The following is a 19,955-nucleotide window of genomic DNA, read 5'->3' as shown; positions in this document are numbered from 1 at the left end:
CTGGCATCAAACATTCAGAAGTTACTCCTCCTACGTCTCTGTCTCTCGTACATGTCTCCATGTGTCCCTGCTCTTACACACACACACACACACTCTCCACTTCTCTCTGTGTGTCACTTTGTTTGCTCCACCTGAAGTACCTTTCCACCTGCTGGGGCCATAGCCCTGTGATGGCAATGGGGTCCTAGTCCTCTACCTACTTGAACATAGAATAAAGAGAAATATGCTCACTGTGTCCAGTGAGAAGGCCTCAGAGCAGGGCTCTGGTCAGGTTGTGTTTGAGTGCCCACTCCAGGCTAACCCTGTGCAGGGTGGGAGCCACTGGGCTGACCCACTGCCCACATCTGTGGCCCCAGCAGATACTCTGTTACCCCAGGAGAAGCACAGAGTGGGTGGTCAAAGTAACATTCCCGTCTGTTCCACACCTGTCAGGACGTGGAGAAGAGCCGAGAGGCGCTTAGTGAACACTCTGGATAAATGAAGCAATGAGATGTAGAAATTAAATAGTACCAGGATGTGGGATTATTTGTAATTCAATAATATATTTCTTTCATCCAGTTATAGTCTTGGAACATAGTAGCTGTTCAGCAAAAGTTTGCATGTTTAGAGCAAAAGTCTTTGTTTTGGTTTAACACTATATATTAAGTTATATATTTGGTTATATAACTTAATTATATATTAAGTTTATTGCTTTTGTCTCCTTTTCTTTGGAAGATTCTGATCTTAAGATCTTTTACAAAAGTTTATATTTTGAGAATTGTTTTTGTGGTGAATTTTGGCCAAGCTTCTGACAAGTTTCTGCTCCCCCCTAAAATTCCCTCTTTTTCTCCCCTACTGCTGACAGTGCTATTTCTCCTTAGCCTCCTGGCTTCCTGAGCTTTTGATTCTTCACTCCTTGTCCTTATAAAATAGCCAACCTTCACTTCATCACTCCCTTTAATGAGGTTGCACACAGAGACCCACGGCTGTGTGCACTCTCCTAATTGCAGCGCAGGCAACTTCCTGTCACTTTATAGGCTGATGCAATGCACAGGCGGGGAGGGCCAAGTGGTGGCCGAAAGTGACCCTGGGCTGGACAATTAGAGCTGAGGGTCTGTGGACTCCTCCTCTCTCTCCCTCTCTCCAGAACTACAGCTCTGTAGGACCTCAACTCTGATGGTTGTCTCATTAGGAAAGATGCAGCTCAACACCTCTGGGTAGGGGCTGTCTAAACATATGGCCCCTGTCTCTAGCACGGAGCGGTTCTGCTGGGTTTTGCTTCTTTTGTAAACTGCAGAGAGGATGAGGCAGGATTGGAGCAGAGCACAGAACTGTACGGCCATCGTCCCCATAGGTTCGTCTGTTTCTGTACTTTCATGATGTACCAGGCATCAGTTCAGGTTTTTTACAGTTATACCACCTGCAATTTCAAATCAGCTGTTTGGGTGTGCCGATTTTAAGTCGGAGAAGCTGATGTTCAGAAAAGTTAGAGTTAAGTAGCTTGCCTCACGTCACGCAGTCCTTACCAGTCAGATCCAGATGTGAGCGAAGGCAGTTTGAGTGATTCCTTTCTCTTATCTCGCCGCCTCCCAAACTCAATGCACATGCACTCTAGTAAGCAGAGAGAGTGGAGGCATTTAATCATGCCAGTTAGTGTATTTAATAGTATACTGCAGGCGAAAGAAGGGCTGCTCAGGAATGTCAGGGCTAGAAGACGCTAGAAGGGCTAGAAGATGGGCTCATTTGCAACAAAAGAAACCAAGACTGAGAGAGAAAGCGGCAGATTTGAAGCCTTGATTCTGAGGATCCCGTGTGTGCTCCCTACTCCAGGACCTTACCTGGTATGGCATTAATACCTAGATGTGGTTTTACCTTTATCAAAACGTCCCCAGTGATTGGAGAGAGTGCATTCTGTATCCCCAGACACTGGAAGCGTGGACTTCTTCGGCAGACTCCATGGGAAATGTTCATGCTCTCTCAAGTTTGCAAATGGTAGTTGTTCAGTTCTGCAGTTAGCATTTTGAGACACATGTAGTATTACTTGTCTGGAGTATGACCCTGGCGTGGAGGAAATGGGGCTGGATTGGAAGGTTGGTGTGTGCAGTGTGCCTCATTTCCTCCTACAAGACTCAGATTCCTCATCTGCAAAATGAACCTCAGGTCCACACACAGCTGATAGCTGTGACAACAGGGATGCGATATAGTTTGTGAACTGAAGGACCCCTCCGTGCAGAAGTTAGCATGGGTGTTGGCGTGGTGGAGCATCTCGTATGGAATTTGTGTGGGCACCAGGTCTGCCCTGGGAGCCCACATGCAGGGATGACTCTGAGGGCCCACGTGCTGGCTTGTCATTCAGCTTTCCAGGGTGGGAGAAATCCCAGGGGCAGGCAGTAGTGCAAGCAGGTGGTCAAGGGTTAGCCAGGGGGGTCTTTATGACTGTGTTACCACCTGGCAGGCATCTCTTCTCGGAGTAGCCTCCTGCCCTCTTCCTCACCTGCCTGGACTTCCTTCTGCCTTTACATGCTGCTAACCCATGTCTCTTTTCCATCCTAGAATAGAAGTTTAGATCACAGAAGGGCAGAGCTGGAAGAGGCTCTTGAAATAATCCAAACACAAAAATTTCCTAATTTCTCTGGCAGTGTCTCAAAGCCTGGTATGTTAACCACTGGTGGTAGTTGGCAATCCGTTTAAGTGGTAGAAGAAAAATAAACTATTTTTCATTTTAGTGCTTATGTAGTTGTGTGAATGCATATTAAAAAGAGCTTTAGTTTTTTGTTTATAGCAAAGATTAAGGTTTTCTAAAAATAATGTTTGTTAAAACAAGTATTAATACAGGAGTTACAAACATCGTGAGAGAGACAGTGTACCACTGCTATGTGTGATACCGCTTAATTCTCAACTTTTTACAGAGGAAGTAATTGGGGCCCAGAGAGGGAAGTGATTTGCCCAGAGACACAAAAACCACAGGTGGAGCTTGGGCTGACACTGGGCTGGGGATCCTCTTCCAGGGCTTTGCTCTTCAGCTCAGTTAATGCCCAGACCTTAAGTCAAATGTGACCAGGAAAGTCGACCAACTCCCTTCTAAGTGCTCTCTAAGGTCAGCTAAAGTGCATTTTGGAAGCAAAATCCCTCTCTCTTTTCCATTTGGTTGGGTGTTTGTTGGTGATCCTTAGTGAGAAAAAAGCCAAGGGCAACTCCAGCTGAAACTCCACAGCCGTGGTTTAAGGGATGGAGAGGCAAGCTGTGGGTTTGCCCATCAAGGCTGCTCTCTCTGCCAAACAGGAACTCAGGGTAGTGGCTAGAGCCAGGCCTGCCCATCCCTCGGAGTCTGAGGCTGCTGCAGAGGGATCTCAGGGGCCTCTGTGAGGCTGGGGTATGTGTGTGGGTGACTTAGCAGTGAGCTTTGCCCCGTACCCTCTCTGAGTTTACATAGTTTATAAATTAGAGTTCCACATAGGATTTCACTCTGATGAAAAATCTAGGGGGTGGGGCAGGTGGTATTCCATAACAAAAGCTGGAAAATCACTGATATGGTGAAAAGAACACAGACTTTGGAGGAAGACAGGTCTGAGTTTAAATCCTAGCTTTGTCCCACACCAGTGGTGTCACGATTTGGGGTGAGTTAACTCATCTTTGTGAGCCTCAACTTCCTCCACATTAAACCCTTGTTTCTCAGAGTTTATTGTGAACATGAAATGACACAAGACACAGGAAAGCGCTTGGAATCACTGGCGATTAGGAAATTTATTCTTCATCACCGTCATCATCGTCACAGTATCACTGCTCCTAAGGTCATTTTGTTTTAAGAGACTGCAAAACTGGAAGCTAGAGTAACATGAAATAAGGAACTCTCAGGCGGCTGTGAACAGGTGGTGCGTGTTGGGAGGTAGGTGGTTGTGGGGGTGGGGGAGGTCGTTGGTTCTTGCCATACATAAAAGACGTCACCTCTTTGTAAGTACAAGGCTAATTTTTCTTAGAGGCTACAGACCTCAGTCATCCTGCGTCTAGCCACCCAATTCAGAAGTCTACTTCTATCGGAAACTACAAAGCTTCTAGAAGCACAGAGGAAGCCAGGAAGAGAGCCTCTGGCACACACCCAGAAGTGACCTGCGGCACGCATGTAAATACTAGGTACAGAAGCCGTTTGCAAGGTGGTCACCCTATTAACAGTACCCCAGAACATACTTTCTTCCCCTCTCCTGTCCTCTATGGAAGGGAGAAGAAATTTACTCATTGTACTTGTGGGTCAAGGGGATTATTTATAAGGCCGATTTTCTTCTTTCAGATGAGTTCTGGCAGGAGCCAGTACAGTGAGCCTGGGAATTCTCTCATGGAGCGGGCTTATCTGCGGCTACCCCCACCCCTCCCGCCTCTGTCTTCCCATCCTTTAGCACAAACACTCCATTCTGGCCCAATTAGAAACACACAATGACTCATGTTCATGAAGTGGGTTTGGAACTTTTAAGTTGCCTCTTCATATTTTTAAATTATTGCGTTTAAGTCGAATTCAATAAGGTTCTGCATTTCCCTTCAATTTAATCAGTGAACTGCTCTCGCCCACCTGTTGCTAGGACCACCAGTGCCTCGTTGTCTAGGCGGAGGCTGTGTTAATTAACTCCCTGAGATTGCAGGCCAGCTAATCGATACCAAATGTATAGACTTGGCTGGAATGTTTTAATTAAATTTACAGTAATTTTATTTGCAGCTTCTTCTGCAATCTGCATAGTGGGCAATTGATTTTTATTTCAGATACAATGGCCTGCTCACTAGCCTGGGTCATCCCTTCTGCTAAGTGCCTTTCTCCATCAGCTGAACCAGTGTTAAATGAAGAGTAACCAAGGCGCATTGTTAGTTAAAATAATAATGATGGAACAGAGAGACAAACTTGAACATTATCAGGAGGGTTGAGTGTCTGACAATGAAGCCACCCCCTGGCCGGGTGTGTTGGTGTGAATCCAGAAGAGGAGGATTGGTAGGATGCCGTGGGGACTATCCAGTGATGATGGGTGGGAAACAGCAAAACTGCATGCTGTGCTGCAGCCTCCACTGTGCGGTTTAAAATACAAGACACAAACAACTGCCCTCTACTGCTAGTATTCTTGGTAAGACGTGTTCTTATAGAAACAAGCTGCGTATCACCCAGGAGAACCTCTTCTCTCTTTTTCAAGCATGGTGGGTAAATGTTTGGGCTCCCAAGATAGGTGACTCTGGGGTCCTGGTCTCAGCAGTGCTACCAAATTAAGTTTATCAACATTTCTTTCTATCTAATGGAAAGGTGATTGGGCCTGGCGTGGTGGCTCACACCTATAATCCCAGCACTCTGGGAGGCCAAGGTACGTGGATTACTTGAGCTCAGTGAGACCCCATGTTGACAAAAAACAGAGAAACTTTCCAGGCATCATGATAGGCACCTGTAGGTCCAGCTACTTGGGAGGCTGAGACAGGAGGATCGCTTGAGCCCAAGAGTTTGAGGGTGCTGTGACCTATGATAATGCCATGAGACTCTACCCAGGGTAGCAGAATGAGACTCTGGCTCAAAAATAAACAAATAAAAAATAGAGGAGAGGTGATGGATCATGCCTTCCTCATGGAGTTGTTATAGGATGAATAAAATCACACACAATGGAGTGTATTAGCCCATCCTGGAAAGAACGTGAGCCCTGGAGTCTGACAGTCTGAGTTTGTGTCCTAGCCCTGTTACTTGTTCTTTGTGTTTTTGTTCTTATATTGTTTGGGATTCGTTGAGGGTACAAAGAATTAGGTTACACTGATTGCATTTGTTAGATAAAGTCCTTCTTATACTTGTGTCCCACCCCAAGAGGTATGCCATATACCATGTCCCCCAACCCCCTCCCTCCTCTCCTCTCCTGGCTACCCTCTCCCCACATTGTCTTCATATTAGAATTGAGTACGTTGGATTCTTACTTCTCCATTCTTGAGATGCTTTACTAAGAATACTGAGTTTCACCTCCATCAGGGTTAATACAAAAGATGCAAAGTCTCCATATTTTTTAATGACTGACTAATATTCCATGGTATATATACACATCACAGCTTGTTAATCCATTCCTGGGTTGGTGGGCATTTAGGCTGTTTCCACAATTTGGCAGTTATAAATTGAGCTGCGATAAACAGTCTAGTGCAAAAGTCCTTAGGATAAAAGGATTTTTTTTCCTCTGGGTAGATGCCTGGTAATGGGATTGCAGGATCAAATGGGAGGTCTAATTTGAATTCTTTGAGGATTCTCCATACTTCCTTCCAAAAAGGTTGTATTAGTTTGCAGTCCCACTAGCAATGTAAAAGTGTTCCCTTCTCTCCACATCCACACCAGCATCTGTAGCTTTGAGACTTTGTGATGTGGGCCATTCTCACTGGGGTTAGGCGATATCTCAGGATAGTTTTGATTTGCATTTCTCCGATGATTAGGGATGATAGGCATTTTTCATATATTTGTTAGTTATTTATCTGTCTTCTTTAGTGAGGGTTCTATTCATCTCTCTTGCCCAGTGATACATGGGATTATTGGGACATTTTTGTGTTGATTAATTTGAGTTCTCTGTTGATCCTAGTTATCAAGCTTTTGTCTGATTCATAATATGCAAACATCTTTTACCATTCTGAAGGTTGTCTATTTGCTTTGGTTGTTTCCTTCTCTGTACAAAAGCTTTTCAGTTTAATTAAGTCCCATGGTGTTTATATTTGTCATTGCTGAAATTACCACGGAAGTCTTCTTCATAAACTTTTTCCTTAGGCCAATATCTTCAAGTGTTTTCTCCAAGCTTTCTTTGAGGATTTTTATTGTTTTATTCCTTAGGTTTAAATTTTTTATCCATCTTGAATCAATTTTTGTAAGTGGCAAGAGGTGCAAATCCAGTTTCAGTCTTTTACAATGTCCTCCCAACACCATTTAATGAATAGGGATTCTTTTCCACAGTGTATGTTCTTGTTTGGTTTATCAAAGATCAGGTGGCTATAAGATGTTAGTTTCATCTCATGGTTTTCTATTCAGTTCCAAATGTCAATGTCTCTATTTTTGTGCCAATACCATGCTGTTTTGGTCACTATGACTTTGTAGTATAGCCTAAAGTCTAGTAGGGAGATACCCCCAGCTTTGTTTTTATTACTAAGAATTGCCTTGCATATATGTTTTTTTTTTTTTCTGGTTCCATACAAAGCAAAGAATTATTTTTTCCAAATCTTGAATGTATGGTGATGGTATTTTAATGGGGATTGCATTAAATCTGTAGATTGCTTTGGGAAGTATAGACATTTTGACAATGTTGATTCTCCCCAGCCATGAGCATGGTATGTTATTCCATTTGTTAGTATCTTCTGCTATTTCTTTTCTCGGGGTTTCATAATTTTCTTTATAGAGCTTTTTCATCTCTTTTGTTAGGTATATTCCTAAGTTTTCCTTTTTTTTTTTTTTTGCTATTGTGAAAAGAATTGTGTCTTTGATTAGCTTCTCATCTTTGCTGTTATTGGCATATACAAAGGCTACTGATTTGTAAACATTGATTTTTATATCCTGAGACATTACTGTACTTTTTGATGGCTTCCAGGAGTCTTGTGGTTGAGTCAATGGGGTTCTCTAACAATAAGATTATATTGTCAGCAAAGAATGAGAGTTTGACCTCCTCTGCACCCATTTGGATGCCCTTTATTTCCTTCTCTTGCCTGACTGTATTGGCAAGAACTTCTAGTACTATGTTGCATAGTAGTGGTGATAGAGGACAACCTTGTATGGTTCTAGTTATAAGTGAAAAAGCTTCCAGTTCTACTCTGTTCAGTATAATATTAGCTGTGTGTTTGTCATAGATAGCTTCAAGCAGTTTAAGAAATGTGCCACTATGCCTATATTCTTAAGTGTTCTGATTAGAAAAAGATGCTGAATTTTATCAATGCTTTTTCTGCATCTGTTGAAAGGATAGACCATCATATGGTCTTTGTTTTTGCTTCTGTTGATATGGTGAATTATATTGATGGATTTACATATGTTAAAACAGTCTTGCATGCCAGGGATGAAACTTACTTGATTATGATGAATGATTTTTTAATGTGCAGCTGTTATCTATTGGGTAGGATTTTATTGAGAATTTTTGCATCTATATTCATTTGTGAAATTGGTCTGAAGTTCTCCTTTTTAGTTGGATCTTTTTCTGGTTTTGATATCAGGGTGATGTTTGCTTTATAGAATGTGTTGGGGAAGATTCCTTCTTCTCAGTTTTTTAGAATAATTTCTGCAGCCTGGGTATATGTTCTTCTTCGAACGTTTGATAGAATTCTGTTATGAAGCCATCTGGACAAGTGCTTTTTTTTTTTTTGTTGGGAGATGTTTTATGGTTTCTTGGATCTCAGTTCCTGAAATTGGCCTGTTCAAGAGCTATATTTCTTCTTGGTTAAGTCTAGGGAGAGGGTGTAATTCAAGGTATTGATCTATTTCCTCCACATTGTCACATTTTGGGGCCTAGAGATTCTTGTAGTACTCAGAGACAATCTCTTGTATCTCTGTGGCATCTGTTGATATTTCCCCTTTATTGTTTCTGATTGAGGTTATTAGAGATTTTACTTTTCTGTTTCTAGTTAATCTGGGCAAAGGTTTATTGATTTTGCTTATTTTTTTGAAAACACTTTTTTTCATTAATTTTCTGAATGATCCTTTTGTTTTCAATTTCATTAATCTCTGACTTAATTTTGGTTATTTATTTTCTTCTGCTGGGTTTGGGATTAGATTGTTCTTCTTTTTCCAGTTCCAATAGATGGTTAATGAGTTTTTTTATGCTCTCTTTTTTTTTTTTTTTTTGAATGTAGGCATCTACTGCAATAATTTTTCCTCTTAAGACTGCTTTTGATATATCCCACAGGTTTTGGTAACTAGGGTCTTCACTGTTATTTTATTTGAGCAATTAAACAATTTCCTCTTTTATCTCTTCCTGAAACCAACTATCATTCAGCATAAAGTTGTTTAATTTCCAGCTCTTTGTGAGGGGATGAACGTTTTTGTTGCAGTCGGTTTGAGTTCCACTTTTATTGCCTTATGGTCTAAGAAGATACAAGGTATCATTTATATTCTAATTTGCTGAGGTTAGATTTGTGTCCAAGTATGTGGTGTACTTTGGAGTATGTAACATGGAGTAGAGAGAAAAGTGTATATTCTTTAACTTTGGAAGGGTGTGCTCTGTATATGGCTATTAATCCCATTTGTTCTAGGGTCGCATTTAAGTCCTTTGTACCTTTGTTTAGTTACTGTTTAGAGGATCTGTCCCGTTCTGTCAGAAGGGTGTTAAAGTTCCTGGCTATTATGGTGTTATAGGATATCATATTGCTCAGACCCATCAAGGTTTGTTTAATAAATCTGGGAGCATTTAAGTTGGGTGCATTAGTATTTAAAATTAAAATCTCTTTTTCTTTTTTTTTTTAGACAGAGTCTCACTATGTCACCTTCAGTAGAGTCCCTTGGCATCACAGCTCACAGCAACCTCACACTCTTGGGCTTCAGCTATTCTCTTGCCTCAGCCTCCCAAGTAGCTGGGACTACAGGTGCCTGCCACAATGCCCGGCTATTTTTTTTTTTTTTTTTGTAGTTGTCATTGTTGTTTAGCAGGCCTGAGCTAGGTTCGAACCTGCCATCCTCAGTGTATGTGGCCAGTGCCCTAACCACCGATCTATGGGTGCTGAGCCTGAAATCTTTTCTTGTTGTATTGTTCCTTTGACCAGTATAAAGTGTCCATCTTTGTCTTTCTTCACTTTAGTTATTTTAAATCCACTTGTATCTAAAAATAAGATTGCAGCCCCTCCTTTCTTCTGGTTTCAATTTGCTTAAAATACTGTTTTCCATCCCTTAACCCTGAATTTTGATTTTTTTTTTCTTTCAAGGCTAGGATAGGTGTTCTTCCTGGAGACAACATATGGATGACTTGCACTTTTTTTTTACCCAGTCAGCCAGACTGTGCCTCTTCAGTGGTGAATCCAATCCATTTACATTTATTGAGAGAATTGATAAGTGTGGTGGAGTTCTATTCATCTTATTTTCTGAAAGTCTGTTGTGTAGTTTTATCCTTTGTGCCATTGTGCAAACTAAGTTTTGACATTTAAGTTCTGGGTGTTTACTTTGCTGGTGGTCTATTGTGATGGTCAGTATTGAAAATAGGTCTAAATATTTCCTATAGAACTGGTCTTATTGTGGCAAATTTCCTCTGTGTTTGTATAGCCACAAAAGATTTGATTTCTCCATCAATTTTGAAGCTTAGTTTAGCGGGATACAGAATTCTGGACTGAAAGTTGTTTTGTTTAAGAATATTGAAAGTGTTTTTCCTATGCTTTCTTGGAGGATTTTTATTGTTTCGTGCCTTAAATTTAAGTCCTTTATCCATCTTGAATCAATTTTTGTGAGTGGGGAAAGGTGTGGGTCCAGTTTCAGTCTTTTACATGTAGACATCCAGTTCTCCCAACACCATTTATTGAATAGGGAGTCCTGGGGAAAGACTTCATGAAGAAGACTGCCATGGCAATTGCAACAACAACAAAAATAAACAAATGGGACTTCATTAAACTGAAAAGCTTCTGTACAGCTAAGGAGACAATAACCAAAGCAAAGAGACAACCTACACAATGGGAAAGGATATTTGCATATTTTCAATCAGACAAAAGCTTGATAACTAGGATCTATAGAGAACTCAAATTAATCCACATGAAAAAAGCCAACAATCCCATATATCAATGGGCAAGAGACATGAATAGAACTTTCTCTAAAGATGACAGACGAATGGCTAACAAACACATGAAAAAATGTTCATCATCTCTATATATTAGAGAAATGCAAATCAAAACAACCCTGAGATATCATCTAACCCCAGTGAGAATGGCCCACATCACAAAATCTCAAAACTGCAGATGCTGGCATGGATGTGGAGAAAAGGGAACACTTTTACACTGCTGGTGGGACTGCAAACTAGTACAACCTTTCTGGAAGGAAGTATGGAGAAACCTCAAAGCACTCAAGCTAGACCTCCCATTTGATCCTGCAATCCCATTACTGGGCATCTACCCAGAAGGAAAAAAATCCTTTTATCATAAGGACACTTGTACTAGACTGTTTATTGCAGCTCAATTTACAATTGCCAAAATGTGGAAACAGCCTAAATGCCCACCAACCCAGGAATGGATTAACAAGCTGTGGTATATGTATACCATAGAATACTATTCAGCCATTAAAAAAAATGGAGACTTTACATCCTTCGTATTAACCTGGATAGACGTGGAAGACATTATTCTTAGTAAAGCATCACAAGAATGGAGAAGCATGAATCCTATGTACTCAATTTTGATATGAGGACAGTTAATGACAATTATGGTTATGGGGGGGGAAACAGAAAGAGGGAAGGAGGGAGGGGGGTGGGGCCTTGGTGTGTGTCACACTTTATGGGGGCAAGACATGATTGCAAGAGGGACTTTACCTAACAATTGCAATCGGTGTAACCTGGCTTATTGTACCCTCAATGAATCCCCAACAATTAAAAAAAAAAAAAAAAGAATATTGAAAGTGGATGACCATGCTCTTCTGGCTTGGAAAGTTTCAGATGAAAAGTCTTCTGTCACCCTAATGGCTCTGCCTCTGTAGGACAGTTAGCAATTACTCCTATCTGCTTGCAGATTTTTTTCTTTCATCTTGCTTTGGACAGGTTCATTACAATGTGTCTTGGAGAAGATCTGTTTGAGTTGAGATGACCCAGGGTTCAATGTCCATCTGAAAGGAGTGTGTTGGGATTTAGTGAAACTTGGGAAGTTTTAATTGATGATAGTTCCAAATAGGGCTTCTGTTCCTTTGGGACAATCTTCAGGGATCCCTATTATTCATATGGTTGAATGCTTCATGGAGTCTCGTTGTTCTCTAAGTGACTGTTCTGCTTTCTCTCTCTTCTTTTGTGCCTCTTTGACTACCTGAGTTAACTTGAAAACTTTATCCTCTAGTTCTGAGGTTCTTTCCTCTCATGGTCTAACCTATTTTTGATACTTTCTCCTGCATCTTTACATTCCCTTCCCTAAGCTCTGCCATATCCTTTCTGTTTTCTACATATATCTCATCTGACTTTTGGTTCTGTCTTTCCATTTCCTCATCCATTCCTGTTATTGTCTTTATCACGCATATTTTAAATTCCCTTTATGTCAAATCCATTAATTCTTTATAGGTGGAGTCGTCTGCAATAGTTGCCTCCTGGTCCCGTCGGGGAGTTGCTCTGTTTTGGTTTCTTATGTTGCCCAAATATTTTTGTTGGGTCCTACTCATATGTTCTTTCTACTTTTTCAACTCCTTGTCCTCCTTTTTCCTTCTCTCTTCCTCCTTTGCTTCCAATTACCTTGTCTCAGACAAGCCTGAGAATAGCCAAACCCCTCCTCATGACCAATAATACAGGAGTCCTTGCTCTAAAGTGTCAGATTTCCACCACTCCAGATCACACACTGTATACAGCTCACCACCTCTTTGCTGTGTTCCCTGAGCTACAACTCCAGGCAAGGTCCCCACACCAGGTATGGCTATGTTCTTTCTTTTTTCCCAGTCATACTGAAAGAGCTCTGCTGAATAATCCTTCTGGTTCACCATCTTACTCTGCCTCCTGTTACTTGCTCTTTGGATGGCCTTGGGCAAAGTGCTTAACCTCTCAGGGCCTCAAACTTCTCATTTGTCAAGTGGACATATTGCCACCTGCAATATGTTATTCCTAGCATTCTCTGAATGCTAGAAAACCACCCTGGAAAACCACCCAAGATGGGGGATAGAGTTATTCCTAGCATTATCTGAATGATGGATCCTCCACCTGCAGCATTGGGCTTCAGTATCCAGTACACCCGTGTCTTGGGGTCTTTTTGGGCTTGAGGTTGAGGGGAGATCTTTAGGCCTACATTGTTTAATAGTTTCAGCCAAGCAGGTTCCTTGGAGTGTGAGGACATCTGTTTCAATTGTTGGGAGTTATGGAAGTTTGTTTCAAGGATCTCCAAAGATCCTGAGTAGAATTAGAATCTGTCCTAATAGCCACACTAACCCTCTGTAAATCAGTGTTTTTCAACCATTTTTATCTCATGGCACACTTGTTCCTATAGTTAAACTTTGATGGTACACTTAAATTACATAAATCAAAAAAACAAAAAGAGTAAAGAAAGAATATACTTTGCTTTGAACTTCTTTCAAAAATAATTTTGTTAATGGTCTTTTTTTTTTAACTGCATGCAGGAGGGAACATGTAGACTATCTACACTTTCTCACTCATTTTTCTAAAACCTAAAACTTTATTTTTTTAAGTTAAGGTTAATATGAGGGTACAAATAATTAGGTTATATTGATTGTGTTTCTAAGGTACAGTTCAAGTTGTAGTTGAGCCTTTCACCCAGGTGGTGTGCCATACAACCTCACATTGTGCCCATCAGACGAGAGCTCGCCAATCCACCTCCATCCCCCTCTTTCTCCCACCACACTTGAATATACATGGGCATGTAGTTGCTTTTCTATTGGTTTCATATTAATATTGAGTATATCGTATACTTGCATTTCCATTCTTGTGATACTTTACTAAGAACAATGTGTTTCAACTCCGTCTAGACAAATACAAAAGATGTAAAGTCACCATTGTTTTTATGGCTGAATAGTACTCCATGGTATAATTTACCACAATTCTTTTTTTATTATATCATAGCTGTGTACATTAATGCGATCATGGGGCACCATACACTGGTTTTATAGACCATTTGACACATTTTCATCACACTGGTTAACATAGCCTTCCTGGCCTTTTCTTAGTAATGGTGTTAAGACATTTATATTCTACATTTACTAAGTTTCACATATACCACTGTAAGATGCACCGCAGGTGTAATCCCACCAATCACCCTCCCTCTGCCCACTTCCCCTCTCTCCCCCCTCCCTTTTCCACTTCTCCCTATTCTTAGGTTGTAACTGGGTTATAGCTTTCATGTGAAAGCCATACATTAGTTTCATAGTAGGGCTGAGTACATTGGATACTTTTTCTTCCATTCTTGAGATACTTTACTAAGAAGAATATATTCCAGTTCCATCCGTGTAAACATGAAAGAGGTAAAGTCTCCGTCTTTCTTTAAGACTGCATAATATTTCATGGTGTACATATACCACAATTTATTAATCCATTTGTGGATCGATGGGCACTTGGGCTTTTTCCATGACTTAGCAATTATGAATTGGGCTGCAATAAACATTCTGGTACAAATATCTTTGTTATGATGTGAATTTTGGTCTTCTGGGTGTATGCCTAGTAGAGGAATTATAGGATTGAATGGAAGATCTATTTTTAGATCTCTAAATATTCTCCAAACATCTTTCCAGAAGGAATGTATTAATTTGCATTCCCACCAGCAGTGTAGAAGTGTTCCCTTTTCTCCACACCCACGCCAACATCTCTGGTCTTAGGATTTTGTGATATGGGCTAATCTTACTGGAGTTAGATGATATCTCAAAGTAGTTTTGATTTGCATTTCTCTGATGATTAAAGATGATGAGCATTTTTTCATATGTCTGTAGGCCGTGCACCTGTCTTCTTCAGAGAAGTTTCTCTTCAAGTCCCTTGCCCAGCCTGCAATGGGATCACTTGTTCTTTTCTTGCTTATACTTTTGAGTTCTCTGTGGATTCTGGTTATTAAACCTTTGTCAGAGACAACCTGCAAATATCTTCTCCCATTCTGAGGGCTGTTTGCTTGCTTTACTTACTGTGTTCTTGGCTGTGCAGAAGCTTTTTAGTTTGATCAGGTCCCAGTGGTGTATTTTTGAAGCTGCTTCAATTGCCCGGGTTGGGGGGTGTCCTCCTCATAAAATACTCGCCCAGACCGATTTCTTCAAGGGTTTTCCCTGCACTCTCTTCTAGTATTTTTATAGTTTCATGTCTTAAGTTTAAATCTTTAATACTGTGAGAGTCTATCTTAGTTAATGGTGAAAGGTGTGGGTCCAGTTTCAGTCTTCTATAGGTTGCCAGCCAGTTCACCCAGCACCATCTGTTAAATAGGGAATCTTTTCCCCACTGAATGTTTTTAATTGGCTTGTCAAAGATCAAATAAAGGTAAGTAGCTGGATTCATCCCTTGGTTCTCTATTCTGTTCCAGACATCTACTTCTCTGTTTTTGTGCCAGTACCATGGTGTTTTGATCACTATTGATTTATAGTATAGTCTGAGGTCTGGTAGCATAATTCCTCCTGCTTTGTTTTTATTGCTGAGTAATGTCTTGGCTATTCGAGGCTTTTTCTGATTCTATATAAAATGAACTATTATTTTTTCAAGATCTTTAAAGTATGACAGTGGAGCTTTAATAGGGATTGCATTAAATTTGTATATTGCTTTGGGTAGTATGGACATTTTAACAATGTTGATTCTTCCTAGCCATGAGCATGGTATGTTTTTACATTTGTTAATGTTTTCAGCTATTTCTTTTCTTAGAGTTTCATATTTCTCTTTATAGAGATCTTTCACATCCTTTGTTAGATAAACTCCCAAATATTTCATCTTCTTTGGCACTACTGTGAATGGAATAGAGTCCTTAACTGTTTTTTCAGCTTGACTATTGTTGGTATATATAAAGGCTACTGATTTATGAATGTTGATTTTGTAACCTGAGACGCTGCTGTATTCCTTGATCACTTGTAAGAGTTTTGTAATAGAATCCTTGGTGTTTTCCAGGTATACAATCATATCATCTGTGAAGAGTGAAAGTTTGATCTCTTCTGACCCTATATGGATACCCTTGATCACCTTTTCTTCCCTAATTGCGGTGGCTAAAACTTCCATTACAATGTTAAAGAGAGTGGAGACGATGGGCAGCCTTGTCTGGTTCCTGATCTGAGTGGAAATGATTTCAATTTAACTCCATTCAATATGATATTGTCTATGGGTTTGCTGTAGATGGCCTCTATCAGTTTAAGAAATGTCCCTTCTATACCAGTTTTCTTAAGTGTTCTGATTATGAAGGGACACTGGATATTATCAAAAGCTTTTTCTGCATCAATTGAGAGAATCATATGGCCTTTGGTTTTTAATTTGTTTATGTGCTGAATTATACTTATAAATTTTTGGATATTGAACTAGCCTTCAGACCCTGGGATAAAACCGACTTGTTCATGATGTATAATTTGTTTGATGTGTTGCTGGATTCTGTTTGATAGGATCTTATTGAATATTTTGGCATCTATATTCATTAGTGATATTGATCTATAAGTTTCTTTTCTTGTTGTGTCTTTTCCTGGTTTGGAGATCAGGGTGATGTCTGCTTCATAGAACATGTTGTGTAGTCTTCCTTCTTTTTCTACATTTTGGAACAGGTTGAGTAGTATAGGTACTAATTCCTCTTTAAAGGTTTGGTAGAATTCTGACGTGAAGCCTTCTGGTCCCGGGCTTTTCTTTTTAGGGAGATTTTGTATGGTTGATGCTATTTCAGAACTTAATAGAGGCCTGTTCAACATTTCCACTTGATTCTGGCTAAGTCTTGGAAGGTGACGTGCTTCCAAGTATTGGTCAATTTCCTTCAGATTTTCATATTTCTGAGAACAAAGTTTCTTGTAATATTCATTAAGGATTTTTTGAATTTCTGAGGAGTCTGTTGTTATTTCATCTTTGTTGTTTCTGATTGATGAGATTAGAGATTTTACTCTTTTTTTCCTGGTTAGGTTAGTCAAAGGTTTATCTATTTTATTGACCTTTTCAAAAAACCAACTTTTTGATTTATTAATCTGTTGTATAATTCTTTTGCTTTTAATTTCATTTAATTCTGCTCTAATTTTGGTTATTTCTTTTCTTCTACTGGGTTTGGGGTTGGAAAGGTCTTCCTTTTCCAGTTGCTTGAGATGTCCCATTAAGTTGTTAACTTCCTCTCTTTCTTTCCATTCTCTTGAGAGAATGACATTCTCAATTGCTATAAATTTCCCTCTTAGGACTGCCTTTGTGGTATCCCAGAAGTTCTGATAATTCGTGTCTTCATGGTCATTTTGTTCCAAAAATTTGGCAATTTCCTTCTTAATCTCATCTCTGACCCAGCTATCATTCAGCATAAGGTTATTTAACTTCCATGTTTTTGTATGAGTATGCAGATTCCTGTTGTTACTGAGTTCAACTTTTATTCCATGGTGGTCCGAGAAGATGCAAGGAATAATTTCTATTCCTTTAAATTTACTGAGGTTAGACTTGTGACCTAAGATGTGATCGATTTTGGAGTATGTTCCATGGGGCTGATGAGAAGTATGTGTATTCAGTTTTTCTGGGATAAAATGTTCTGTAGATGTCTGCTAAATCCAAATGTTGGATGGTTAGGTTTAAATCTAAAATTTCTTTGCTCAGCTTCTTATTGGAAGATGGATCTAATATTGCCAGAGAAGTGTTGTAATCTCCGACTATTATGGAGCTGGAAGAAATCAAATTGCTCATGTCTGTTAGAGTTTCTCTTATAAATTGAGGTGCATTCTGGTTGGGTGCATAGATATTAATAATTGAGATCTCATCATATTGAGTATTACCCTTAACAAATATGAAGTGACCATTCTTATCCTTCCTTACTTTTGTTGGTTTAAAGCCTATTGTATCTGCAAATAGAACTGCAACACCTGCTTTTTTCTGATTACCATTTGCCTGAAATATGGACGACCATCCTTTTCACCCTGAGTCTGTATTTGTCTTTTAGGTTAAGATGTGACTCTTGTATGCAACGGATATCTGGCCTGAGTTTTTGTATCCAGTCAGCTAACCTGTGCCTCTTTAGAGGACAGTTTAAGCAGTTCACATTAATGGAGAATATTGATAAGTGTGGCAAATTTTGGGTATCAAGTTTTTTAAAAGTCCAGTGGACATTTTTAATCCTTTCGCCACTCTGGAAGTTGGAGTTGGATCACAAGTTTCTGAGTGAGTTTATTTTTGTGGTAGAAGATTGGGCTGGACATTATGGAGGAGAGGTCTGAGAATATCCTGAAGAGCTGGTTTGGTTATGGCAAATTTCAACATATGAATGTCATTAAAGTATTTAATTTCTCCTTCATAAATGAAACTCAGTTTAGCTGGATACAGGATCCGGGGTTGAAAGTTATTTTTCTTTAGGAGATTAAAAGTCGATGACCACCCTCTTCTGGCTTGAAAAGTTTCAGCAGAGAGATCTGCAGTCATTCTAATATTCTTTCCTTTGTAGGTAATGGATTTCTTACATCTGGCTGCTTTCAGAATTTTCTCCTTCATATTAACTTTAGTGAAGTTAATTATGATATGCCTGGCGGATGTCTTATTCAGATTGAGTCATGCTGGGGATCTGAAACTGTCTGCTATCTGAATTTCAGAATCTCTTGACATGTCTGGAAAATTCTCTTTCATTATTTGATGGAGAAGGGCCTCTGTGCCTTGCGAGGCCACTTCATCATTTTCAGGGATTCCAATGAGGTGGATATTAGCTTTCTTTGAATTATCTCAGAGCTGTCTGAGAGAATGATCCATTTTTGCTCTCCATTTCTTTTACTCTTTGAGAGTTTGGGAGCGTTGAAAGGCTTTGTCTTCAATGTCAGAAATCCTTTCTTCTGCCTGCTACTCTCTGTTACTGAGGGATTCTACTGTATTTTTTCAGATCTTTGAGGGCTGCAAATTCTTGCTTCAGTGCGTCAAAATCTTTGGTGGTTTTGTCTTTAAATTCATTAAATTCTTGAGACAACTTTTGAATTTCTCCTCAAATTTCTAATTCTGACTTTTGAATTGTTCCTTGAATTTCTAATTTTAAATTTTCCTCCATTGTATTAATCTTGTTTGCAATTCAAATTCTGAATTCGATTTCTGACATCTCGGCCAGCTGTTTATGTATGAGATCTTCAGTTATATCTGCCATATATTTCCTTGGGTGGTTGATCTATTCTGATTATTCATGTTGGCAGAGTTTTTGCACTGATTCTGCCCCATGATTGTTTTACACCATTTGATTTTTTCCCCTGGAGCTTTGTCGAGGACCTGTACAGTGCTATGGTGTGAGAAACTGGGGACCTGTTTGGTTTGGTGGTATAAGTGGTTCTGTCTTGTTTTCAGCTGGTCTCTGTTCGACCCTAGTGAAACAGTTACTCTGGTTTGAAGTCTCAGCTGTGGAGAAATGCCAGCAATTAAGTCACCCTGCCTTCCACAGGCAACAATTGGAAAAGGAAAATCAAACCTTCCTACAACTACACACCCAGGGCACCACCTGAATAGTCCTCAGGCGATTGGCTCAGTTCAAAAGGTCCAAATCAATTGTCTCAGTCAGCACCTGTCTCTGGTGGGAGAGTTTTAAAGGTCTCTGGGAACTGGATCGCAGGGGTCTGGTGACTATTCAGATATGTCTTGCTCTGGTGCTCCATGGAGTTAGGAGGATCCACCCAGTAAATAGATCAATTTGGGAAATTGATGCCTCCTTCCCCACCTTGCACCTCTGTCATACCCAATCACTGATAGTCCTGCAGGGCTTTGACCCAGTTGCCTGTAGTGAACAGATACTCCAGGGGTTTGCACCTGCCTGAATCACAAGGAAATCTATTTCTGCTCAGCCAGGCTGCTGTGCTCTGCCTCTATCTAGCAGGGGTAGGTGAGCCCTAACAACCTTGGGTGCTTGATGGAGGCCGGGGGGTGTTCACTCAGTTGTAGCCCCACCCCTGATTGATGTTACTGACAGAACAGAACAACTTTGTGGGAATTTGTTTCTATCCCTGCTAAATTCCCCTGCAGAAGAGAAGCTGTTTTGAGTTCCCAGAGCCTGTGCCTCAGGCCCTGTCTTTGCTCCTGCAGGTTTGTATTTGGTTACCTGTCAGTTCTAGCCTCCTGTCTTCCTTTGTCTATAGGCTGACGATCCCCTGAGAGCTTTGTGCATCTTAGGCTCAGTAAAGCAGTCCTCTGGGTCAGCCCCACCCTGGGAACTTCCCGGTTCTGCGCATGCGTTTTTAGTCCCTGCGCTCCACCCAGGCCAGTACCACCTCA

Source organism: Nycticebus coucang, chromosome 2 (genome assembly GCF_027406575.1).
Source record: "Nycticebus coucang isolate mNycCou1 chromosome 2, mNycCou1.pri, whole genome shotgun sequence".
NCBI lineage: Eukaryota > Metazoa > Chordata > Mammalia > Primates > Lorisidae > Nycticebus > Nycticebus coucang.
The sequence above is the reverse complement of the archived record's forward strand: the minus strand, read 5'-3'. Positions refer to the sequence as shown.